The sequence below is a fragment of the Bos taurus genome, chromosome 17 (genome assembly GCF_002263795.3).
Source record: "Bos taurus isolate L1 Dominette 01449 registration number 42190680 breed Hereford chromosome 17, ARS-UCD2.0, whole genome shotgun sequence".
In the NCBI taxonomy this organism is placed as follows: Eukaryota; Metazoa; Chordata; class Mammalia; order Artiodactyla; family Bovidae; genus Bos; species Bos taurus.
The window spans coordinates 61,660,632-61,686,974 of NC_037344.1; the positions used below are offsets into that span (position 1 = coordinate 61,660,632).

The 26,343-nt window shown below is 43.6% G+C and overlaps 1 protein-coding gene across 3 annotated transcripts in view; it reads right to left on the reverse strand.

Annotated features, from left to right (window-relative positions):
• Window positions 1-26,343, reverse strand: part of RPH3A (rabphilin 3A) — a 293,036-nt gene that overhangs the window by 253,403 nt on the left and 13,290 nt on the right. The window contains exons 1-2 of one of the 3 annotated variants that reach the window (XM_059875878.1): window positions 23,961-24,034; window positions 22,066-22,122 (exon numbers count right to left, since the gene is read on the reverse strand). The exons of 1 other annotated variant lie outside the window; for it this stretch is intronic. The gene's annotated coding sequence lies outside the window, so the exon portion shown is untranslated. Of the gene's footprint in view, window positions 1-2,752; window positions 2,819-22,065; window positions 22,123-23,960; window positions 24,035-26,343 lie in introns of those variants that run through there. One more of the 3 variants, XM_059875880.1, reaches the window with a different exon arrangement.

Genomic DNA, 26,343 nt, shown 5'->3' on the forward strand with positions numbered 1-26,343 from the left:
TTTACACTTATTTAGGGTTAAAAACTCCAAATATAGTACTTTTACTTTTTTGTTTACATCCCTCTCATTGAAGACGGCAAATGCTAACCAAAACAAATCTTGGCTGCAGGAAAGAACAAAGAATTAAAGTCCATGATACAATTCTACCAGCCAGTGATAGAGATGAGTTTGCAAGGAGCTAGCACTCTGGCTGGAGTGGTGGATGGAGGACAGTGGGCATTGACTGTGGTGCGTGCTTCCAAAAAGTAGGAAGAAACAAATGTAAAATACATTATTATACATTCCATTTCTAAAAATAAACATGAACCAGGCAGTACACTGTCTCATAGGCATCATTTCCTTTACTCCCCACAACAACACAAAGAAGTAAATATCATTAACCCCATTTTACAGACAATAAGTGTAAAAACTAGAGAGGGGAAGTGACTTTGCCAAGGTAGCACGGTAAGTGACGGAAACCACATTCATTCCCAGGTCTGTCAGATTACCAAGCTTGTGCTCGGAACCACTTATCTAGATACTGAATTCCTGAAATTAAATGTAACAGTGACTCAAAGAACAGAGAAAGAATTGAAAGTCTTCTTGGAAGAGACATCCTTTGCCTCTGGGTCCTGGTAATCTGAGTGTGATGGTGATAGGTAGAAAAATAGGAAAGGGAAGAAGAGCATAGAAGTTGGAGGGAAGAGAATGAATCATAAGAGGGCAAATTTTTAAATCCCAGGGCATGTGTGGGAAGAAGCAAGTCCACTGCTTTGGCTTCCCAGGAAAGTTAAGATTCTGGGCTGAGCAGTTGGTATTCAATGCAGTGGGCAATAGGGAAGCACTGAAGGTTTTAGAGCAGGAGGGTGACTTCAGATCAAACTGCCTTTCTGTTAGCCATAAAATGAAGCACGTGCTGAGCAAAGAATAGTGTATTTAAGAGACAAGAGATCAAGCCAAAATCACAGCCAGGCATTTGTGGGGGAGAAGAAATTAGAAAGAGGATTCAGAAAGAATAGTTTGCTGGTGTTTGCAGAGCCCTGCTTGGAATCCGTTATTCATCAACTCTAGTGAGGACAGGGAAAGCTTCCCTCAGGGGGCTGCAGAAATTCCTGCAAACCCATCAGACACTCACATTTAGGTAGATGATTAAAAAGCACTTTTTCTAACTGAGTGCCTCTCTTTCTTTTTCTTATGCTATTTAGCATGTCTTCCAATTAACATAAAACTGCATTAGCCAGTTTCTTGAGCCAATAGGAGGGGAAACAAATCACTGCTAGCTTTTCAATATGCCCTCCTAGACTGCAAAGGAAAAGAAAAGGTAATTATGTACATAAGTATGTTGCTCAATCCCCGCATGTAAAAAAACATTCTGAACAACCCCTCTGGCTTCTATTAATTCTGTGCAACTATTATCTAAAATTACTCCAGCAAGCAAAGGCAAGCAGGATATAATGAATAGATTTTTTTAAGTAAATAGTATGGGTGTGCTGTATAGACAATTTCAAGGTGTTAATTGTTAAGAGATGGAAGGAACCTCGGGAATTATGCAATTGAACCCACTCATTTTAGAAGTGAAGGTAGTTTGAGAGGCCAAGGAATTTCTCCAAGTCACGCAGCAAGCTGAGATCTTGGTATACAGAGAAGTGACTTTATCAGAGCAAGTGTGTTTAGAAATGTAAGGTGCCTTTGAGTGTTGACTATCTTGCAGTCGCTGAGCTAAGCATCTTTATGTATCATCTAATCCTTGTAACAGTCCAATGAAGTAGGTATTGCTTTTAATCCACATTTTACAGATGAGAAAACCAAGATTCAAAGAAATAAAGTTACTTGCCTGAGGACCGTTTCTAGTAAATAGTAAAGCTGGAATCTGAACCCAAGTTTAACACAAACCTATGCTCTTTCCACAAGAGTAAATGCAAATTAGAATATTCACTCTGAAATGGATCAGAATACCACCTACAAATATGCCACTTTGACATAAGAATTATCTCAAGCTGAATGCAACTGAGGAAATAGCACACACAGGAAGAGCTCTCTACCCTCTTCTTTCTGTCTAAAAATAAGGCATAAATTTTCCTTGTAAAAGTGAGATGTTTCCACATATAGAAGTGTCCTCTTCTCCCCTACCAAGTAAAGAACCACTTTTATCATTAGAGATTACTTGAGTCTAGTCTGTATATTGCCTATCACCTTCCTCAAATTTACCACCCTTATGGAGCCCAAATCCCCTTTTTCTTTGACTAGTCACTTCTCCACAATTTATCACTCTTTGCTAAGATGGCATATAAACCTCTGAATTTAATCTTTTCTTTAGGCTTTCATTTCTGCGAAGCCCTCATGCACATAAAAATATAGTATGAATAAAATGGGTTTGTCTTTTCTTCCGTTATCTGGTGCTTGTATTTAATTGCAGTCCTGCAAGACATAACTTAAGAGAGTAGAAGAAAAGTTTTCCCTCCCCTTACGGTTCCAAGACCACAAACTCCTATGGCTCTGCCTATTGTAACTAGTAGAAAGACAGAGGAGTGGCCTGTAGGCAAGAAGGAGTCAGTGCCAAGCAGGTGCCAAGAGAACAAAGGTACGTAGGTAAGTGGCGGCTCAACATAGCTTATCCAGAAGATCGCATCACTTGCCTCCATCTTATTAACGGGTTTTTTGTGAGAATCAGGTGATATGCTGTGTATAAATGACCTTTGAAAACTCTGAAGAGTTATACAAACGATAAATTAAACAGACCCTTATAATTATCATTATTTCATCCAAAACTTACCCACAACTTCAATGATCTGCAAGACGAAGAATCCGGAATAGATGAAGAAAGCTTTCAGAGCACTCCAAAATGTTATAAATGCCACCTGATGACAAAGAAACCCCAAATAGTCACTCAGAGTCTACTGACTCTTGATGGACACACAACTAAAAGTTACCAGGTTTCCCAATTTCACAGGAGATTCAAAATTCCAATTTAGAATAAGAAGGATGTTGCTTAGATGTGATAGATGATAGAGAGATAGAAAGGGGAAAGCTTTAAAAGCAAATAAAGAGGTTTGCAGTCTGGGGCAAATACGCATAAGGGCAAACAGCTCTCCATTCCTCAGTCAGGGAGAAATCACAGGACAGTGAAAAGAAAAAGAGTGTGGAACCATCTAGAACTATGGTTGCATCTAACCTCTACCACTTACAAAGCCTATGAACTTCAAGGGTTCATAGGTGCAAGTTGACGGCACCTCCCTGAGTTGGTAGTTCTAAAAAAAAGTACAAATTCTTTAATACTTCCACCTTCAAGAGGTGTAGAGCCTAATTCTCCTCTCCTTCGAACAAACAGAATTAAGCATTGCTTAATTGACAGAATTGCCAATGTTCACCTACAGAGACTAAGTCTTAAAAGGTATTACGGCTTCCATTGTGATCTCTGTCTCTCCTGGATCATTCCATGCTGTGAAGTCATGTAGGTAGCTTATGGAAAGATCCATGAGGCAAGGAACTGAGGCTTCTGGCCAAAAACCAGGTGAATGGAAGTAAATTTTTCAGCCCCGTCACATCTTCAGAGATTACAGTCCATGCCACCCTCTGACTGCAACCTCATGAAATTCTCGGCCAGAACCACCCAAGCTGCTCCTGAAACACTGATTGCTCAGAAACTATGGAAGATCATAAATGTTTGTTGTTTAAAGCTGTTCATTTGTTATACAGTGATCAATAATGAATACACACTGAGCCACAGTTTCTCCATCTATCAAATGGGAATAATAACAGATAATAGGGAACATAAATAGGAATCTGCACGATATCTAGCAGATGCCTGGCATGTGGTCATTGGTGAATACGTGTTAGCTTCTTTCCCACCTGCCCCTCAAACACACCTGAGAGCATAACTTTGGAAAGGATGCAAACAATTTTATATCATAGGAAAAAAGTTAAATTGTTTCCCTACCCTCTTTTAGAAAGCAAAACAGTTTTCAAAACGGGGGTGATTCTTGGAGTGAAAGTGAAGTCCCTCAGTCGTGTCCAACTCTTCGCAACCACATGGACTGTAGCCTACCAGGCTCCTCCATCCATGGGATTTTCCAGGCAAGAGTACTGAGGTGGGTTGCCATTTCCTCCTCCAGGGGATCTTCCCAACCCAGGGATTGAACCTGGGTCGCCCACATCGCAGACAGACGCTTTACTGTCTGAGCCACCAGGGAAGCGTTTCTTGGAATGACTGTCATTAAAATTACCCTCAGTAAGATAGGAAAGTTTTAACGACACATGAGCAAATAGAAATACAGTCCTTGATCTACCAGATACCAGCTTGGCCACTTTACCAGCTGTGTTCCCTTGGAAAAATCACTTAACCTCTCTGAACTTTGTGTTCTGCATATAAATATAGATGACCTCAGGGGTGTATGTTTCAGCCACCTGGAAAATGTACTTATTTATTGATAGAACTTCTCCTACCTTGGGGTTCCAGATTAAAGGGTCAGCTATGGAGAAGGCCAGAGCTGATGACCTGGCAAATGTTGCTCCTTCAGTCATCCACAACCAACAGACACACACACATATACACAACTAGGCAGCATGCTGGAGAGTGAGCAGCATACTGCATTCTCTTCACTTCAAGACTGCTTTCGGTACGCATTTTAATAAAACTTCTCTTACAAAGAAGTTGGGATGGGAATAGAAGAGCCTTACATATGGTGACTTGTCTCAGTCATGCCAGATAAGGTTGGTCCCATTTCTGCAGTAGTAAGTATGCTGCTGCTGCTGCTAAGTTGCTTCAGTCGTGTCCGACTCTGTGCGACCCCATAGACGGCAGCCCACCAGGCTCCCTCGTCCCTGGGATTCTCCAGGCAAGAACACTGGAGTGAGTTGCCATTTCCTTCTCCAATGCATGAAAGTGAAAAGTGAAAGTGAAGTCACTCAGTCGTGTCCGACTCTTAGAGACCTCATGGACTGCAGCCTACCAGGCTCCTCCGTCCATGGGATTTTTCAGGCAAGAGTACTGGAGTGGAGTGCCATTGCCTTCTCTGAGTAGCCTCCTGCCATCTCTTCCACACACCCACCCCAAAAAGAGCCAACGGATATCTGGGAGTGTTTGGAACTGAACAGAATGAAGCCATGGAGGTGAACGATAATTAAAACACAGGTGGAGAAAGCAAAAAAAGTGCTCCTTTAACATGAAAATTGAGAACCTGGCTGCCAGGAAGCTCCGTTTTGAGCCAGGTAGGCTGGGGGTTTTGTTAGTGAGACACTAAGAAGACATGGAGGTGGGTGGAGAGAAGCTTTGGGCTCAGGAAGATTAAAGAATCTTTAATAGTTTGTGGGGGTGGCAGAATCTCAAGAATACCGAGGGGGTTCCTAAATTCCTTTCCCCATGGCTGGGGTGCAATTTTTTAAAATTACTGTTACCCACTTGAGCTGTATGTTCAAGGTGTGAAATGAAAATATCTCCTGCCATATCAATAAACAAGAAATGTCACAGCCATCAAATGCAAATTTGTTGTTCAGTCACCCAGTCAGGTCTGACTCTTTGTGACCCCATGGACTGCAGCATGCCAGGCCTCCCTGTCCTTCACCATCTCCCAGAGTTTGCCCAAGTTCACATTCATTGCATCAGTGATATCGTCCAGCCATCTCAACCTCTGATGCCCTCTTCTCCTTCTGCCCTCAATCTTTCCCAGCATCAGGGATTTTTCCAATGAGTCATCTGTTCACATCAGATGACCAAAATACTGGAGCTTCAGCTTCAGCATCAGTCCTTCCAGTGAACATTCAGCGTTGGTTTCCCTTAAGATTGTCTGGTTTGATCTCCTTGCTGTCCACGGGACTTTCGGGAGTCTTCTCCAACATCAGAGTTCGAAGGCATCAATTCTTGGGCATTCCACCTTCTTTACAGTCCAGCTCTCACAACTGTAAGTGACCGCTAAGAAAACCATAGCCTTGACTGTACGGACCTTTGTCGGCAGAATAATATCTCTGCTTTTCAGCACACTGACTAGGTTTGTCATGGCTTTCCTGCCAAGAAGCAATTGTCTTCTGATTTCATGACTGCAGTCACTGTCCACAGTGATTTTGGAGCCCGAGAAGAGGAAATCTGTCACTGCTTTCAACTTTTCCCCTTCTATTTGCCAAATGTGAATGAGGGCTCTCAAAACTTCAATCCAGTGGATGCTGCCAGCCTCCACGGTGACTGCTGAGGAACTGGGAGAATTCGAGAAGCAAGGGAAACAAGGAAACAGGATGGGCCGCAGATAGCTGAGGCGCATATGAAGGGAATGAGTTCAGTGAGCCTAGAGGCTTGCATCTTCCTATACACAGAACGCTAAATTCCTTAACTGATACCTGATCTTCAATGTTCAACTGCCTGCTCCCTTTGTTGCAAACCTGTACAGAGCCTGACTTTCCCTCCTGCCTCCTTGGAGCAGTTTTCTAAGAGCTACTGAGATGGTGTCTCCCAGGTTCGGAGTCCTAAACATTCCCACCAAATAAAATAACTCGCTACTTTCAGCTTGTGACTATATTTTTTATTCGACAAAGGACATAAAAGATAATAAATGCCTCCAATAGCAGATTAAGAAATAAGCATCCTGGGCTCCCTAGTGGCTTAGTGGTAAAGAATCTGCCTGCCAGTGCAGGAGACACAGGTTCGATTCCTGGTCCGGGAAGATCTCACATGCTTTGCAGGAACTAAGCCCATGCACCACAACTACTGAGCCTGTGCTCTAGAACCTGGAAGCTGCTGCTACTGAGCCCACGTGCCTTGGAGCCTGTGCTCTGCAACAAGAGAAGCCACTGCAATGAGAAGCCCACGCACCACAACTAGAGAAAAGCCTGCACGGCAATGAAGACACAACACAGCCAAAAATAAATATTTTTAAAAAAAAGAAATAAACCTCCCAGGATATCTGAAGGCTCTTGTGTGCCCCCTCCCCAGTCATAGCCCCCACCACATCCACTGAGGGAATCTCTGCTGTGAAGTTGGTGTTTTCGGTCTCATGTGTCTCTATACTTTTACTGCCCATGTGTGTAATGTGTATCCCTGACTTTATTCAATTGCTTTGCGTAGTTTTAAACTTTATAGAAATAACATTCCACATGCATTTAGGGGCAACTTGCTTTTATTGCTCTCGACATCATGTTTTTTGGAGGATTCACTCACACTGATTCACAAAGCCCGAGCTCATTCATTTTCAGTGGCATGAATCTAATGTATACACCCACTTTCCTGTTGATAAGGGGCTAATTTACATCCCCACTCCCAAATACACTGTGAAGAAAAGATTATAAAGGGAAACGGATTTAAACATTGAAGGCGTCCGTTTGTCAGAGTGTTGCCATGTGAAACGAGCCAAACGCTTTTCATATCTACCTCAGAGGGCTTCCATCAGGATTGAGGAACATGATGATAACAACAGAAGTGAACATTTATCAAGCGCTTATGGTGTGCCCGGCTTCAGGCAAAAAAGTTTTGCATCTATAGTGCATTTAACCTTCAGCACAACTTTGTTGATGGAGCAGCTCCTGTCATCCCATTTTACAGATGAGGACACTGAGGCTCAGAGAAAAGGGAAGTGACTTGCCTGAAGACAAATTGCTTGGAGGAGGCAAGAGTGGCACTTGAACTAAGGTTTCTATGAGAATGCTTCACTCTAGACCCCATGCTAGAAAAGAGCTCAGGGCAGAGTCTGGCACAGAACAAGCCATTCAATCAATGGTAGTTGCTGTTATTAGTAATAATGAACCATTTTTGAGCCAGGCAGGATTCTCAGAACTGGCATTAATTATTCAGCTCACCTGGGGAGAGTGACTTGCAGTGGAGCCTGTATTTAAACTAAGAGGAGGGAAATAGATGGCAGAGCGGATCTACCATTCCCATAATCTGATTCTAATTATACCCCCAGGGAGTGCCCTAAATCCATAAACACTGGGAAGCTGCACCACTGTGATTCAAAATCTGTGTTATGCAATCTTTTTCTCTAGGTTTACAGCTCAGGGTGAAGAAATTATGCACTTCTTGGAGCCACAAGGTATAATTCTGAATCCTCCAAGTGTATTAACTCACTCAGGCCTCACAGCAATGAAGGAAACAACTTTTGTCATCCCATGGGACACCCAGAAGCTAAGGATCAGGAGATCAAGCCATAACCTAAAGCCACTGAGTTAGTGACTGTGGTATAATAGCAAATATATGTTTGGTCTCTGTCCTTGGTTGCTTACACAGAGCTCCTAGAACTCTTGTCATTTCCTAAATGACAGGATGCTGTGTGCTTAGTCGCTCAGTTGTGTCTGACACTCTGCGACTCCATGGACTGTGGCTCGTCAGGCTCCTCTGTCCATGGGATTTTCCAGGCAAAAATACTGTAGTGGGTTGCCATTACCTCCTCCAGGGGATCTTCCCGACCCAGGAATTGAACCTGTGCCAACTGTGTCTCCTGCATTGCAGGCAATTCTTTACCCACTGAGCCATCTAGGAAACCCCCAACAGAGTGCTAGGAGCATCTTTTGTTACAGTAGTTGGTCTTAGTCCCCTGTTCTTGACACAAGAGCTTCTAAGACCCTTGGATCTCTGGAGTGATGTGTATTTTAATGCTGATGAGATGACAAGTTGATGAGAGCCCCTATAGAGTTTCAGGATTGAAGCTGGTTATGGAAAGATGGAGACATAATTAGAGGGTTGGAACTTGCAGCCCCAAACCCCTCCCAACCTCCAGGAAGGGAATAAGGGCTAGAGTTGTCAGTTAATCATCAAAAGCCAATGATTTAATCAATCATGTCTGTGATGTGGACTGCGGACTATGTTAGTCACTCAGCTGCGTCCTAGTCTTTGCGACCCCACGAACTGTAGCCTGCCAGGCTTCTCTGTCCATGGAATTCTCCAGGATTCTGGAGCAGATTGCCATTCCCTTCTCCAGAGGAACTTCCCAACCCAGGGATCAAACCCTGGTCTCCTGCCTCTTTACTGTTTGAACTACAGGGAAGTTTGTGATGGGATCTCCATAAAAACCCTAAACAGTGGGGTTCAGAGAGGTTCCCCTTCCCATGCTAGAGGGGGCACACCCCAACTCCCCTGGGGCAGACGCCTCTTCAACTGGCTGTTCCATCAACTAGTTGAGGTATATTACAATGGGTACAGTGTTTCACGAAAGGAAACATGTATAAGTTTCAATTACACAAAGCAGAACTCCTAGAACCAGAGATAAGGTGGTTACCAGGGGCTGGGGTGGGGGTGGGGGTGGGGAATGAGTTATTAGTCAAAGGATATAAAGTTTCAGTTATAAGATGAGTAAGTTCTGGGGATCTAATATACAGCATGATGATTTTAATTAATACTACATTGTTTGCTAAAAGAGTAGATCTTTTACTTAAGAATTTTTATTTTATTTTATTTATTTATTTTTTGGCCTCCTGTGAGGCACGCAGGATCTTAGTTCTCTGACCAGGGAACAAACCCACATCCCTGTGGTGGAAGTACAAAGTCTTAACCACTGGACCCCCAGGAAAGTCCCAAGAGTAGATCTGAAGTGTTTTCATTACCAACAACAGCAACAACAATAAAAAGGTACTATATGAGTTTGTGGATGTGTTAATTACTCTGATTGCTACTAGTAATCATTTCACAGTGTATACACATATTAAATCATCACATAGTAGACCTTAAAATCACATTGAACAACCAAAGTATATACAATTTTTACTATACAATGTAGACAAAATACACATTTTTTGTATATACAATGAATATATAGTATATATAATGTATACAAAATATACAATATAACTCAGTAAAGCTAGATGGAAAATAAAATTCAATTTTTTCTTTAATTATATGATTTTCTTTTCATATTTCAGAGGCCACTTTATTTTTTCAGTGTGCAAATATTACTACAGGCCTTTGTAAGACTCATAAGCTCCTAGCACTGATATCACAGTACCAGATGGATAAACCAGATCTCATCTCAGATACATGAAAAGAAAGTCAACTTTCTCTTGTTACACAGATACCATGACTCGCTCGTGCCTTCCTCCATGTTGGCCCTTCCAGTGTGGCAGGCGATATGGAAAGATGCTGACAGCAGAGCACCAGGAAGATAGAGGATTAACCACTGCCCCACCCCCCTCCCTGGAAAAGAGAGGCCAATTGCTGGCATCTAAAACATCTGATGGGAAGATGTTACACATCTGTATTACCAACTAACCTCACCTCGAAGAATCTGTCATCACTGCAAATACTAGAAAATGACTACCATCCTAATTACAAGGACTGTACAAGAGGCCAGGGTTAGGCAAGGAGGTTTCTGGCTTCTCCTCCTCCTGGTTAGTTTCCTATTCTGTCTGGCATCCTTGCAACACGTTACACTTGGGGTCCACTTCCTCCTTAAAGCTTTCCCCAGAAACCGCTGCTGCCACTAATGTAAATCATTTTTATTGAGCACTTATATGCCAGGCACCACACCAAGTACATTCTCCTCCTCCTCCCACCCACTTCGCTTATTCATGGTCCCTGGCTGGTAAGATCTTTTAAGTTTCTAAACTCGATCTAAGTTTCTCTACGGAATTCAATTCTGGCCATGTACTCCCCCAGAGGAGCTGTCTCTCTTGACTCGCACCATCCAAACTCACAAAAGACCGATGTATAAATCAGAGGGCCAATGTACTGACTGCTGTTGAGACTCAGAAGTGCTCAAGGAAGAAAAGCTCATTTTCTTCACCAAGCACATTTTCTTCCTGTTACAAACCTGTACCAGAAAACATAGTATACACTACTTCTGTCCCTCTCACTATCCCTTGCACACTGATGTGACAACTTCTGTCAATACCTATGATTCTTTACCAAGTCTTTCTCTGGCTGCTGAAGCCTGCTAAGCCAGTGTGTAGAGTGCATCAGGAGTAGCCCTTCAGTGATGACTGGTGTGAGTGAAGGACATGTTCTTCCTCACCCACACAGCTTTGCACACCATGAGCAACTGTGAAGCACGTGCTACACAGCCTCCCAGTTGCCCTCAGCAAGATGCTACTGCTTACTGCCCTTCTCTGTCTCAGTTCCCTGCCCGACTAGTGCTTCGGGGAATCACCTGTCAGATAAACTACTTGCACTGAAACCCTGTCTCAGGGTCTGCTTTTGGGGGGACCCAGCTTCCCAGGTGCTAGCAGTAAAGAATCCACCTGCCAATGCAGGAGACGCAAGAGACACGGGTTTGATCCCTGGGTCAGGAAGATCCCCTGGAGGAGGAAATGGCAACCCACTCCAGTATTCTTGCCTGGAAAATTCCATAGGGAGAGGAGCCTGGTGGGCTACAGTCCGTGGGCAAAGAGCCAGACATCACTGAACAACTAAGCACAACTCTGCACAAGCCTCATAACCTTGAGGCCCTGCATTCTAGGCATTTGCCAATGTATAAACAGGTTCTTTTGCTTACTAGTCTAGGAACACCTTTGTGGACAGTTCTGGGCACACAGACTGACCTGTCTGGAGGCCCTGAACTCAATTCTATAGATCCTCAGTTAACACAGCCTCTCTTCAGAAGACAACCCAATTGATCAGCTTTTTGTGCTTTTAATCACAATCCCCATTCAGGCACCTTCTGACATAGGTAGGAAGGGTTCTAGGCTCTCCTAACTCATCAATCACACACATACCCCCATCCGAGCTTCCCTGATAGCTCAGTTGGTAAAGAATCCGCCTGCAATGCGGGAGACCTGGATTTGATCCCTGGGTTGGGAAGATCCCCTGGAGAAGGGAAAGGCTACCCTCTCCAGTACTCCAGCCTGGAGAATTTCATGGACTGTACAGTCCATAGGGTGGCAAAGAGTCAGACACAACTGAGCAATTTCAAAGCTTTAGGATGGTCATTTACTTTTTTCTTATAACAGATTCTTAAATACATTAAAAAACAGTTTCATTCTTATAGTAATTAAAACATGACAAATAAGGTAAAGACCCTCTTGAACACCACCTTTCTTCAAGAATCTCAGTCCCCTTTTCCTCTCCCCTGTAGTCAGTTTGGTATATACATTTCCAGTCTTTTCCTATGAGTTTACACAGATATATTAAGTCATGGAAATATATATATAGGTGAGGTTAACATAAATGGTTGAACTGTTCCAATATCTGAGCAAGCATAGTTGGCTTGCTCAGATACTGGGGCAAAGAGGGAAAGGGGAAGGAGAAAGCTGTTGGTGGTCAAACATCAAATACAGACTCCAACTCTTTATTATACTTGATTTATGTCAACTTGGGTAAGCACTTCGCTGCATAAACCACATATCCTCTAGATCAATAGACAGTCACTAATCAATTTACCTTCGACTCTGACTTTAGCAGATCATATCAGGTTAAACTTGTTGCTGCTCCTGACTCCATTCCCCCATATGAAAAACTGTTAAAGAAACCCACCTAGCGAGAGATATATGTAAGCTAATCACTCATCTTTTGTTGAGCAATTATTTATATAGGAACTATTCCGAATACTTTTGCCTTAGTTAACTCTTTGCCACATAACAATTCTCTGAACTAATGGTTTTTATTATCCCTATTCTATTGGAGAGGAAACTGACATATAGAGAGGTGAAAGGATTTGATTTGCATAGCCAGTAAGTGGCAGACATAGGACTCAAAGCCAGGCTGTTCAGATCTAGAGCCCAAGCCCCTAACCACTATGCTGAAATGTGGACTCCTTCAGCAGAGTGGCAAATACATGGTCCCAAGACTATACAGAATGCAGTGTGAATGATATCCTGGAGTTGTGAAACAAATTGGGTCTGTGTGCACCTAAGAATGCCTGGCATATAGTAAGTGCTCAATAAACATCAGTGACTTAATTAATAACTTTATGTATAACAATAAAAACAAAGAAGCATTATATTATCCATGAGGATATAAAAACCAATACAATAAAATCAGCTGAAGAGCTCCAGCTCACACATTGAACATTATCTCAACATCCATGTCAACAGCCACTGAGGAGAAATTGCCCTCTACTCATCAGAATGAGAGCACCAGGAAGGCAGAAACTGGATGAATAAATGGATGGGTAGGTGGACGGATGGATGAATGAATGGATGGATGAATGTTTGTGGATTATCGGATGGATGGTGGGGTATATGGATGGATGAATGATTGCATGAATTAATGGATGGATGACAATAGAATAAACAGATGGGTGGGTGGGTAGGTAGATAGGTGACATGAGCAGTTAAAATCATGAACTCTTTAGTTAGACTGCTTGGGTTCAGAGCCTAACTCTGTAAATTATTCCAAGAATAAATATGGAATTAAAAAGCCTGGAAAGCAACCCAAAATTAGACTCCGAGAAGGAATAGACCATGTGAATGAAATAATAATCAAACATCAGAGCCAAAAGGAACTGATTTAATCAAACATCTTCCTTGTCCTACTGGAAACACTGGGATTCGGAGAGAGAAAACTACTTGTCCAAGATGACACAGTTGACTAGTGGCAGTAAGGACACAAGTTCAAACTTTCTGACTCTCTTTTATTCAACAAACATACATTGAGTGCCTACTATGCTCTAGGCAGTGTACTAGATGCTGGAGATATCACACTGAGCAAAATAGACACAGGAACTGTCCTTAGGGCAGTTAAAGTCTAATGGGAAGTTATGTGGGATAATGTTATATGGGAGGAGTACCAGGATTTAGGGGATCATATAACAGTGAGAGGAGAAGGCAATGGCACCCCACTCCAGTACTCTTGCTTGGAAAATCCCATGGACGGAGGAGCCTGTTAGGCTGCAATCCATGGGGTCGCTAAGAGTCAGACACGACTGAGTGACTTCACTTTCACTTTTCACTTTCATGCATTGGAGAAGGAAATGGCAGCCCACTCCAGTGTTCTTGCCTGGAGAATCCCAGGGATTGGGGAGCCTGGTGGGCTGCCTGTCTATGGGGTCGCACAGAGTCGGACACGACTACTGAAGTGACTTAGCACAGCATAGCATAACAGTGAGAAGGCAATGGCACCCCACTCCAGTACTCTTGCCTGGAAAATCCCATGGACGGAGGAGCCTGGTAGGCTGCAGTCCATGGGGTCGCTAAGAGTCAGACATGACTGAGCGACTTCCTTTTCACTTTTCACTTTTCACTTTCATGCATTGGAGAAGTAAATGGCAACCCACTCCAGTGTTCTTGCCTGGAGAATCCCAGAGACAGGGGAGCCTGGTGGGCTTCCATCTATGGGGTCGCACAGAGTTGGACACAACTGAAGCAACTTAGCAGCAGCAGCAGCAGCAGCAGCATAACAGTAAGAAGCACTCTAACCTGGTGATCAGGGAAGACTTCCTTGAGGAGGCATTATAGTTAAGACCTAGAGACAATTGAAAAGATGGATAGGAAGCATTCTGGAAGAACTATGTATTAAATAGCTCTATGACCCTGAGCAAACTACCTAATTTCCCTGGACCTCGTTTTCCTCATTTTTAAATGTGGAAAATAAATGACAAAATAGATAGCACTCAATAAATGTTAGTTCTCAACCACCAGAGAAGTTCCCTCACTCATTATTTCTAATAGAGAATGTATCAGTCAGCTTAGGCTAGGTTATGGTGCAGTAACAAATACACTAAAACCGCAGTGCTTTAATACAATAAAAATTTACTCTCTCCTAGCACAGAGTCTTCTGTGGTTCCAGGTAACTCAGAAATCCAGGTGAAAATAGTACTCTGATTCCACATTTTCAACATGAAGCCTTCACAATTCACACAGCAGGAAAAAAGTGCCCAGAGCACTCATAACCATTCCTATGCCTAAGCCTGGATGTGACGCACACTCTCTGCTCATAGACCATAGGCCAGAACTAGTCTCAAGGCTCCACTTAAGTGCAAAGGGACCAAGAATGCAGCCGAGAACATGGACTGTCTGATGAGCATTACTATCTCGCCACAGTGGGGATACACACAAGGACATAATTACAATTCCCATATGTGCCAGCAAGGGTCTGACTGTGGATGGGCTGGCCACGGCTCCTGAATTAAGACTTCAGAAGTCAGCAGACACATGTATAAAACCATAGAGAAAAAAGAAATAAATGACTGTCCATCATAGAACTGTTCTCAAAACCAGGGTAGGAGTCTTGAGAGTTATCCATCCCTACAGCCTGGCCGCAACCAAGCAATGATTTCATTTCTAAGCACAAATCACTAAAAAACAATGCAGAGCACAGAAATTCAGCCACACAATTCCCACAACACCTGTAAAAACAGCCTGACATGGCACAATGCCCAGGATTTATTTACTGGGTCCTGTTCTGAGTAAAAAGCTCAGCACATCATGGCCTGTGCCTGACCAGTACCTGGGTTCAGCTCAGATCCAATAAGAATCAACAAAGGTCTCAAAGGAGAAAGATGGTCTCACAGGACTGAGACCAATAGGAGACATTGACCGATTTAAAGGGGCAGTTGCTCCTCAACACCACCGAGGCATTACTACTTGGGATTATTTTTAAATTTCTAAGAGAAGTTGGAGATCTGGATTTTTCTGTGAGATCTCTTTGATTTTTGTAAAGTGGGAATTAAATAAAGTTATTAAAAATATTCTTTAAGTTGAACAAAACACATCTGCTGTCCAGATTCATCCAGTGGGGCTACCATGGAACAGGCCTGCTGTGAAGCCAGACTCCAATTCTCTCTATTCAGACTCTGAAAAAAATGTAGCCTGGAGCCTTCAGAAAATGAGTCATCCCACCATCAGTATCGTTAAAAGAGAAAAGCTGCCATCAACCAGTATGACACCAGTTAGGGAGTGGTTATGTAAATTAAGTTGCCCAATAAAATATTACACACCCATTAAAGATGTTGTTCATGAAGACAGGAAGGACAGACAGACATGCATAGGGAGAAAATGCCAATAGAAAAGCATACAAACCTGTTCTTATGTACAATAAAAATAATCTGCATATCAAAACTGTATAGCAAAAAAAGATGAAAAGAAATGCACCAAAATGTTCATGGCAGTCCTTTTGGTGTTAGAATTATGGAGAGTTTTCATTTGTTCTTTTTACTTCTCCCCAAATCATTTAATGAGTTTGTCCTTTTCATAACAGGAGGGAAATACATATTAAAAATTAAGCAGTTGTTGGTGTGTGCATGAAAGAATTTTAGACCTCGGAAAAAATGTTAGTGGTCACCAAGTTCAAAACTTCTGACTCAACAGAAGAGGAAATTGAAGCCCAGAGAGGTTGAATACCTTTCCCATGGTCACACAGCAGCAAAGCCAGAATGAACTCAGCTATCTTGATGTCAGTCTGGGTTCAGGTATAACAGGCTACTGACCCAGACATAACATAGAGGAAAGGAAAATCAAAAAGGAAAAGGAAGGCAGGAGGAAGGGAGGAGGGGAGGAAAAATCTCAAAACTTCCCAAGCTACCTATCTTTTTTTTCCTAAACATTTCACATTATCTCTAGACCTGCCCGTTTCCATAAAGGCTGACGATCTTAATTTTGCCAAGACTCTGCAAAACATTTCCTCTCTGTAATATTCCCCAAGGGAGGAAAACTTGCAGGAAGTAACCAAAGAACAATTTTTACCTTCTAACTTAATTACTGCTACTTTCTTCTATTAGGGCGCTCACCAAGAACTGAGATTTAAATGTTCCCCCCTCTAAGCTGGTGTGTAATGAGTGGACACAGAATTAAGAAAAGTTAATTTTGAATGTCAGTGTAATTCCTATGGGAGAATATTACCTCCCTGATCCATTAGTGCTTTGACGGTTTTAGGAATTTAATATTTTAGTCACATCTCACATCTTGCAAACCAATCTGCACAAATTTACTAATAAAAAGACTATCTTGCTAAAAGTTAGCAAGCCAGCTAACTTCCCCCTGCCACTGTGACATACAAAATACAAAAATTATGTTAGCTAAGCTCTGGATTAGGGCTTCCCTGTGCTCAGTTGGTAAAGAATCCGCCTGCAATGCAGGTGACCCCAGTTTGATTCCCAGGTCTGGAAGATCCCCCGGAGAAGGGATAGGCTATCCCTTGGAGAAGGCATATCCCCTGGAAAAGGGAGAGCCATGAAATTAAAAGATGCTTACTCCTTGGAAGAAAAGCTATGACCAACCTAGACAGCATATTAAAAAGCAGAGACATTATTTTGCCGACAAAAGTCCATCTAGTCAAAGCTATGGTTCTTCTAGTAGTCATGTATGGATGTGAGAGTTGGACTATAAAGAAAGCTGAGCGCCGAAGAATTGATGCTTTTGAACTGTGGTGTTGGAGAAGACCCTTGAGAGTCCCTTGGACTGCAAGGAGATCCAACTAGTCTATCCTAAAGGAATTCAGTCCTGAATACCCAGTGGAAGGGCTGATACTAAAGCCGAAACTGCAATATTTTGACCACCTGACATGAAGAACTGACTCATTGGAAAAGACCCTGATGCTGGGAAAGATTGAAGGCAGGAGGAAAAAGGGATGACAGAGGATGAGATGGTGACATCGCATCACTGACTCGATGGACATGAGTTTGAGCAAGCTCCAGGAGTTGGTGATGGACAGGGAAGCCTAGCGTGCCGCAGTCCATGGTGGGGGTCACAAAGAGTCGGACACAACTGAGTAACTGAACTGAACTGAAGCCCTTGATTAAAAATGGCCTCAAATGGAGGAGACTCTTCCTAAAGTCATAGCTTGTTAAAAAAAAAGTCGGGGGGCGGCTAACAGGAAAGATGGGGTGTTAGGTAGGGATGGGGTAAGGAAGCAAGGGGAGACAGAAAGAGGCAGAGAGATACCCTGGTGGTCCAGTGGTTAGGACTAGATGCTTTCAGTGCTGGGGCCATGGGTTTGATCCCTAGCAGAGGAACTAAGATCCCACAGGTTGTGGGGTGTGGTCAAAAAAAAGAGGAGAGACAGAAAGAGAGTTTAATATAAAGTCCATAGAGAGAAATGGAGAGATGAGGAGAGAAAGACAGACAAAAGAGTGAGACAATATATAGACACAAAGAGAGATTGAGAGGCAGACAGACAGAGGCAGAGATAGGAAAACAAAGAAACTGACAGAGAGCAATAGAGTAAGAGGAGAAGTGAGAAGTGGGTGCCGATCTTCCTTCAGCCTTAAAGCCCTCATCACGTCATCATCATCACAGCAGCAAACCATAATCACTCTGTCACCCGGGTTCAGGGTGTCCACTGAGATTGAGAGCAAAGTCAAAATAAAGTGGGTTGTTAGGATCCCAGGCAAGACAGGAAGAGAAGGACCAACACAGCTCTCTGGCAGAAAGTTAGACTCTCAGGACTCTGAGCCTTGGACGTGGAGGCAAGTCTTCTGGTGCTTTCTAGGAAAGCTGGTCCCCAAAGCATCCATTTTCTGCTCCCTGCCCAGACAGTACTAACAGGGAATGAGGGTGAAGCTTCACGTGGCTCTGAAGCACTTCCTATTACATGGACTAACGCCTGCAGGCCAGGGAAATGCCAGGCTCAAAACCTGTGTGCTCTTTCTCTCCACTGTGGCCTGAATGCATCACACATGTTCGTCAGCACAAACTAAAGCTTTTTGTCCCCCAGACTTCATTGGTCTTCACAAACTTGGAATTTGGCCTAGATTTTTCTCTTTCAGCTGATATTTACACAGAAAAAAAAAAAAAAAGAGCGATAATATTATCAGCAGGCAGTTTTTGACCACTGATTGTGTGACAGGCATTGGGCCACATTTTACAAGAATTATGTCATGTCGTGCTCACCACAAAACTCTTTACATTTCAGTAACGGTATTTTTTAGGCAAGAAAAGTGTGGCTCAGAGTTATGTTTTGTTTAAGAGCACATTGCTAATGGGTCAGGTAGAAAAGATTTGAACCCATGAACCAGCTCTTCACCACACAGCCTCTAAGTCTCTGCTGTGAAGGTTCATTTAGTTAAAGAATGCAGTTCCAGGGAATGCCCTGATGGTTCAGTGGTTAGGACTCTGCATTTCCACTGCAGGGGAGCATGGATATGATCCCTGGACCAAAAACTAAGTTTCCACAAGCCACACAGCCAGAAAAAAAAAAAAGAGAATATGATTCTAAGTAGCCAAGAAAATGGTTCCTGAAATTGCCATGCTCCCTTCCTCAACAGGGCTTTGCATAAGTAATTTAATTAATAAATTACTTAATTATTAAGACAGTGAATGAAATAACTAGAAATATATGTTAAAATCATAATTAGAAGTATGAAGATGGGGAAATGCCGTAAGAATCAGCTAAGGGAGTTGAAAGTAGTTGCCTCTAAGGATGGACTAGGAAAGAAGTGGGAAATATGATTATTCTGTTATAAATATGTGATAATTGACTTCTCAGCTATATGCATGTATTATGTCAATAAGTTAAATCATAAAAATTAAAAGCAATGACTTTATTGGAATTTTTTTAAATATAAGAAGAAAGATGAAAGGGAAGGAGAGAGGAGTTTTTCAAATGGGAAGAGAATGGAGTGGTGAGGGAGGGGAGGATGTCGGGGAGGGAAGACACATCCCAGAAAGCAATCCATGCAGTTCAAAGGGTCTGGGCTTGTGCTTAGCCACTCAGTTGTGTCCGATTCTTTGAGACCGCACGGACTGCAGCCCATCAGGCTTCTCTGTCCATGGGATTTTTCAGGCTAGAATATTGGAGGGGGTTGCCATTCCCTCCTCCAGGAGATCTTCCCAACCCAGGGATCAACCCGTGACTCCTGCACCTCCTGCACTGCAGGCATATTCTTTACTGCTGAGCCAACAGGGAAGCCCTGGGTACCCACAATCAAATTCTCAGAATGAGGAGTCACTGCCAACCTTGAGCTACACAGTGGAATGGAAGGAGGCCTCTATGAAATTGTATACAAAATGAAGTTAAATGTGAATTTTCCAGGTTCTGTGTTTTTGACCAGATTATCAAAGGAAGCTGTGATGAAAGGTTCAGTTCAGTTAGGAACTAGTAAATAAACAAGGTAAAAAAATTTTTTTATATTTTTTAAAATGGAAAGGGTTCATGTAAAGTTCTAGATTTCCGACACTGTCCGCCAAAATACAGTAATGCTGAGCCTGTAGTTTCTCATGGTAATGATTGCCCAGAGCTGAGTTGCAGCTGCTCCCTGTGTAACAGGGAAGAGCAAATCTGACTTGATATTGGCTCTATTGGTATTTCTTTAACTCCTGTATTCTATTGCTTTTGCTACAGATTAAGAATGTTGCCTATAGCCTGAAATATACTGGATAGCCCATTTCCAAGGCTCTGTCCTTTAAAGGTATAACACGTTTCCATCATATAGAGATAAAAAAACTGCAAAACAGAGAGTAACATTTCTCATGTTGGAAGTTTACAGGAATATGGTGACCTGACCTATATGGACAACTGCAAAAACAAAGGATTCTCACAGGGTGAAGTTTGTAACAATCAACCACCAGCTTTTGAACATAGAAGAAGCCTGAATTCTAACTTGGGTAAGATGTTGTTGTTTTTCCCCCTAGGAAGAATTTTATTGTCAAGTAATTCCCTTAGGGAACAAAGCCTTCTGAGAAGTCTGAAACACATTTCCCTTTCCTTCTGTGATTGAAGATGATTCTTTAGGACAGTAGACTACCATCTTCTCGGTCTGCTGGCTTTCCAAATAAAGTCACTATTCCTTTTGCCCCAACAACTCATCTGCCAATTTATTGGCCTGTCATGCAAGAAGCAGAATGAGCTTGAACTCACTAACATCTATAGATGGAGCATGTATTCTCCAACTCACCACATCCTACCATTCTTGTACTTTCCTGACCCAGCCTTCCTTACTTGTTGACATTTTATGCCTGAACCCTATAAGCAGTTGAGTTTGCAACTCTTAGCTGTCACAAAGTGGCTAGTTCAGACTAAAATGTGAGTGGCTGATATGTTTGCAGGGTTCTGTGGTTTCTTTTAAAGAGAAGCTTATTGAACCCATCAAAATTCTTAATGATGAAATTCATAGGCAATCTATTTCTGAGTCCCTCAGACATGTTTATACGTCTAATTCTTTCTCGCATTCAGATTAGACCAACAGAAATCCAGCTCCAAGCATTCTCCCTCCAAAAAACTTGTGTAGACCTTCCCAGATTTCTCCACAATCTATTTTTATTGTTAATTTAGTTTGGATTGGCTGGTTTTGGCTTGTTTGATTTTGGAGTCTTTGATTGGGTAGTTGTCTTTTTGTTGTTGTTATTTTCCACGGGGTTTTTTTAGTTTGGTTTTTCCTATTTTAAGACAAATTATTAGCTGCTAGCAATCATAATTTTGCCTGTCGAAAGAATCTTGGCCTCCAAGAAAATGGGAAATCAGTAGCTCCCTTTGATTGACACATACTTTTGAAAGCTTCTGTTTGCTTCCCTAGCTCTGAGGTAACTATCACAGATAGCCACTATTGCTGGGGCCACACTGAGAAAAGCCCTGTTACCTTTCCATAATAAAATGCTGCACAGTTTGAAACCGTCTCATGCTAGGCCCATTTTCCTAACTGTTTGGCACCTGCAAATGGACAAAATGACTTTGAACTGAGGGGTAGTGGTGAGAAAAACAAAGGGGAGCAAAGTCAGAGACTGTGATGTTCTTTATATCAGAAGTGTGAGAACAGTGACTTCTATTGCAACTCAAAAGGAGAGAGAGATTCCTTGCCTGAGGCTGGTGTCTAAGAGACTGAATCTCTACTTCACTTGAGTCAATTACACTTGATTCAGTACTTCCTGAGCATCATTATGTGAAATGTAGTATGTCTGACTGGTGAGGATGCAAAGATGAGGAAGACAGAGCCACAGTTCTCAAGGAACTTGAAGTCTAATAGGAGAGATCAGACAAAAAGTCTAAGTGATAAATAAATAAATATGGTTTCCAATTACATAATCTTTCTACTCTTTCCTAACAAATGTTTATTCCCACTATTCTTGGTAACCACTACCATGTTCCCAATTTCAAGCTACTTGGTCCAGGAGAGCCCTCCTGAGAGAAAGATAATTTCAACTATACTGGTTGAGCCCCTGGATCAAGCCATACCTGAAACTTTCCCCCTTAGTCCTTTCTGAGCCTTCAAGCTGTAAAATCCCTGTTTGTTTTGCATAAGCAGGTTTAAGTTATCTTTTTAACTGAAAGAATCCAGACTAATAAAAACATATACAAATACTCTTACTTACATTATCTCATCTTCAAAGCAATTCTGTAAGATTTACAAGAAGGAACTGCTCAGAGACCTGTAAAGAGTTAAGACTGGTGTGAACAATGCCAGTTCTACTTTGTAACCTAATCAAACCTTCCTAAAGGAAATGCTTACTCCACCAAATTATCTTGGGCCAGACCAGAGCTTTGGGGTATCAAAGGCAAGAAATTCAACTCTAAGATCAATAGAAGATCATGAATCTAGAGACATGAAGAACTATCTGGAAGGGGACTAACATAACTTGTCCAGGCAAAAAAGGCCGAGAGCAGTGTCTCTCAAACTTTGATATGTATATAGATCAACTGGGGATCTCATTAAAATCCAGGGTCTAATTCAGTTGGACACGACTGAGCGACTTCCCTTTCACTTTTCACCTTCATGCATTGGAGAAGGAAATGGCAACCCACTCCAGTGTTCTTGCCTGGAGAATCCCAGGGACGGGGGAGCTGGTGGGCGGCCACAGGTCGCAGAGTCGGACACAACTGAAGTGACTTAGCAGCAGCAGCAGGGTGGGGCCTGAGATTCAACATTTATAACCAGCTTCCAAAAGATACTGATACAGATGCTGCTAAACTAGGACCATACTTTGAAGAGCCAGGGCTCAGATCAGGGCAGTGACCACCCAGACATGTTTAGGACAGAGGTAGCTACTGAACATGTTTTATTTGGCTCACACAGTAATTAAAAAAAAAAAAAAAGTTACTATATCAGTTTCTCTATTTTGTGTGTTTGAAACTTTTCATTATAAAAAGTGTTTTAAAATTTAAGTCAATTGTCAAAATCTAAAGATGACTTTACAAAAATGTCCCACTTTCTTCTTCTCAAGAAATCAGATGATCTGGCCACACTGGGCTCACAATCCTGCCTGGAAACATGAATCTCTCTGGTGGGGCTCCAAGTTGATCCCATAGTCCATCTGCTCAGCACAGCACAATGGTTAAAAGTCTGGAATCCGGACCCACCCTGCCCATCTGGTCTTGACCTGGTACTTCTTACCCATGTGATTGTGGGCAAGTAACTCACCAGCTTTCCTATCTGTGAAATGGGAATGATAACAAGTAGCAACCTTGAGGTAGGGTGAGGATTAAGTAAATGGATACGTGTAAAGCTCTCCAGAGAGTACATAGTATCCAGTTGGGACCAGGCAAGGATTGGGATCATTATTTATCTCCTGGTCCTTGTATGCACCTGAGTTTGCCATCCCTGGTTTAGAAGATGAAATTTCAAGAATATTGTCGGTGGGTGAGGCCAGGAAGACCCTCCTCTGAGTATGGAAACCACTATCCCTGGGGTGAGAAGTGAAGACCAGGATAACAATCTGATGCACACAGGCTGATGTTCACTGGTTCTTAAGAGTCCAGATAACAGCACTTTCTGCATCTCCCCTTTCCCCTCACTTTGAAAGACCGCTGACTAAGGCCCAAGGAAGGAGAGGTGTCCCAGTTGATGCCAGGCAACCCCGGGACCTCTGGAGAAGGCGCACATCCAACACAGGAAGCTACCGAGGCCAGGTGTTAACCCCCTGCCCACCTAGGGAAGAGGGACACCGCTGGAGACACAGGCCACTGAGCCCCAGGGACCAGCTGCGCTGGCCACCACCTGTTTTCTGCGCGCAGACGCCGCCACTAGCACACCCTTTCGGGGACCCGCCCCCCAAATTCCGGTCGGATCCCGCCGTCCAATACCGTAGTCGCCCCACCCTCGGTTCTAGCGCATCCTCCAGCTCCAGGTGGCCCCGGGGACATCGTCCTGGGTCCCCCTCCCCACCCCAAATAACACCCACTATCCCGGACTCAGCGCTAGAGGAGGTAGGACCTGCGGTGGCCAGTCCCCTTCCCCTGAGCAAACCCCTTCCCCGCCAGCCCACCTTACCCTTCCGCAGCGACGGAAAGCCCGCCGTCCCTCGTCCTCCTCCTCCTCCAGCCTTGTCGCCTCTGCCACCGCCGCCGCCACCGCTGCAAAGCCACCTGCGCGTGACCCTCGATCACCAACACCCTCCCCCACCAACCCCGCCGCCTACACACCCGCGTTTGCGCTCAGACCTTAGATGTGGAGCAGTGGACGAGGGGAAGCTCAGAAAGCTTAAGGAGCCAAGCTCAAAGATCAGGAAGACCACCTCCCTCCTCCACCCTCTCTCCACCACCGCCTATAAGTTGTCTCTGCAGTTGGGCTTCTTGGCTGGCAGAATCCATTCACCCACTCCTCCTTCCTCCATTCAGTCATTCACTCATGTTCCTTGTCCCCAAATACACAGTGGTCTACCGCCACTGGTGGAAGGCACGCAGGGAAGGGGGGAGTCATGGGGGGGGGTGTCACTTGCTGTCCCTCTAGGAGCACTTTCTCCCCCTCCTGCTGCTGCTAAGTCGTTTCAGTCGTGTCCGACTCTGTGCGACCCCAGAGACGGCAGCCCACTAGGCTCCCCCGTCCCTGGGATTCTCCAGGCAAGAACACTGGAGTGGGTTGCCATTTCCTTCTCCAATGCATGAAAGCGAAAAGTGAAAATGAAGTTGTTCGGTCCTGCCCGACTCTTAGCGACCCCATGGACTGCAGCCTGCCAGGCTCCTCTGTCCATGGGATTTTCCAGGCAAGAGTACTGGAGTGGGGTGCCATTGCCTTCTCCGTCTCCCCCTCCTAAAGGTCCTCAAAGAGAAAACCAGGAAAGGTGGGGTTGGGCTGGGGTGGAGGAGTCAACTTTCATTTCTACTCTCAAAAGGAACTGCTGGCTAGAATGAGCAAGATTTTTAATCAGTGACTTAAAGGGTGCCTAAAGTGGACTTCCAGCCAGTTTATTTAACCCCTCTGGGACCAAATGAAGTAGAGTGGATGTTGGAAGTATTAAATGCATTGTTCTATGTAAGTCTTAATAGTGTCTGGCACACAGTAGGCACTCAATCATGATAGCTATTATTATTGCCCACTGCGTTCAGCAAGACACCTATTCCCAAAGCTGGAATGGAAGAGAACATCCTGCTAGTGAGGAAATCATCTCATTCTCTTCCTCTTTAAGCCAAGTGATATAAACCAGAGGCGTGTGGCCAAGGGTGGCCTGCAAAATACCTTCTGTTTGGTTTAGTCAGTCTGTTTTAAGTGAACTAATTGCCAGCACTTACAAACTGAGACACCTACGCTGAAACTAAAACTCCAGTACTTCGGCCACCTGATGCAAAGAGCCAGCTCATTAGAAAAGACCCTGATGCTGGGAAAGAGTGAAGGCAGAAGAAGGGGACAAAAGAGGATGCAATGGTGGGATGGCGTCACTGACTCGATGGACATGAACTTGAGCGAGCTCAGGGAGATAGTGAAGGACAGGGAAGCCTGGCATGCTGCAGTCCATGGCACTGCAGAGTCAGACACGACTGAGCGACTGAGAAACAAAAACAGAGAGGGCACGTAAATATGGGGATTTTCAGTACCTCTTTGATAAATAAAAACTTCCTGAAGGCAGGAAGTTCAAGAGCAGTGGGTCCTTTAAAAAAGTGATTTTTCCAGCATTTCTTTTAAATTTTCTTTTGGTCACACTGTGTGGCATGTGGGATCTTAGTTCCCTGACCAAGAATCAAACCTGCGCCCGCTGCATGAAGCATGGCATCTTAACCACTGGACTGCCAGGGAAGTCACGGGTGTTTCTTCTGATTAGTCAGTTTCCACTAGGCCCACTTCCCTCCTTTACAAGGTCTTCTTGGCCCCTGTGAACCTTTATATTTATTAATTTATTTGGCTTCATCAGATATTCATTGTGGCTTGCAGGATCTTCGTTGGGCTTATTCTGGCTATTTACAGGACAGGCTAGAGCTAGGCTAGTGTCAGGAGTTAGCTCCCCTCCCTTCTCCCGGAGCGTGTCTCAACCAGTGACTGGCCAAAGGTGGGGGTGGAGGATAAGCATCAGGTCTCAGATCCCTCACTCCTTGGTGGAGGATACATTGAATGTGGATTTGGGCTCTGGTGCCCCAGTGGCAGTCTGTATTTGCGTCTGTATTTGCTTCCTTCCTTTGCTTTCCCCTCTCCTCCACTGATGCTTCCTGAGGTCGCCTCCCCCAGTAATTGATTTGCACTCACATCTTTGTCTCAGGATCAGCTCTTGAAGGTGGAGAAGGAAATGGCAACCCACTCCAGGACTCTTGCCTGGAAAATCTAATGGACAGAAGAGCCTGGTAGGCTACAGTCTATGGGGTTGCAAAGAGTCGGACATGACTAAGCGACTTCACTTCAGCTGTTGAAGGAGGTCATCAAGAGGATGTGACTACTGTTTGGCCCT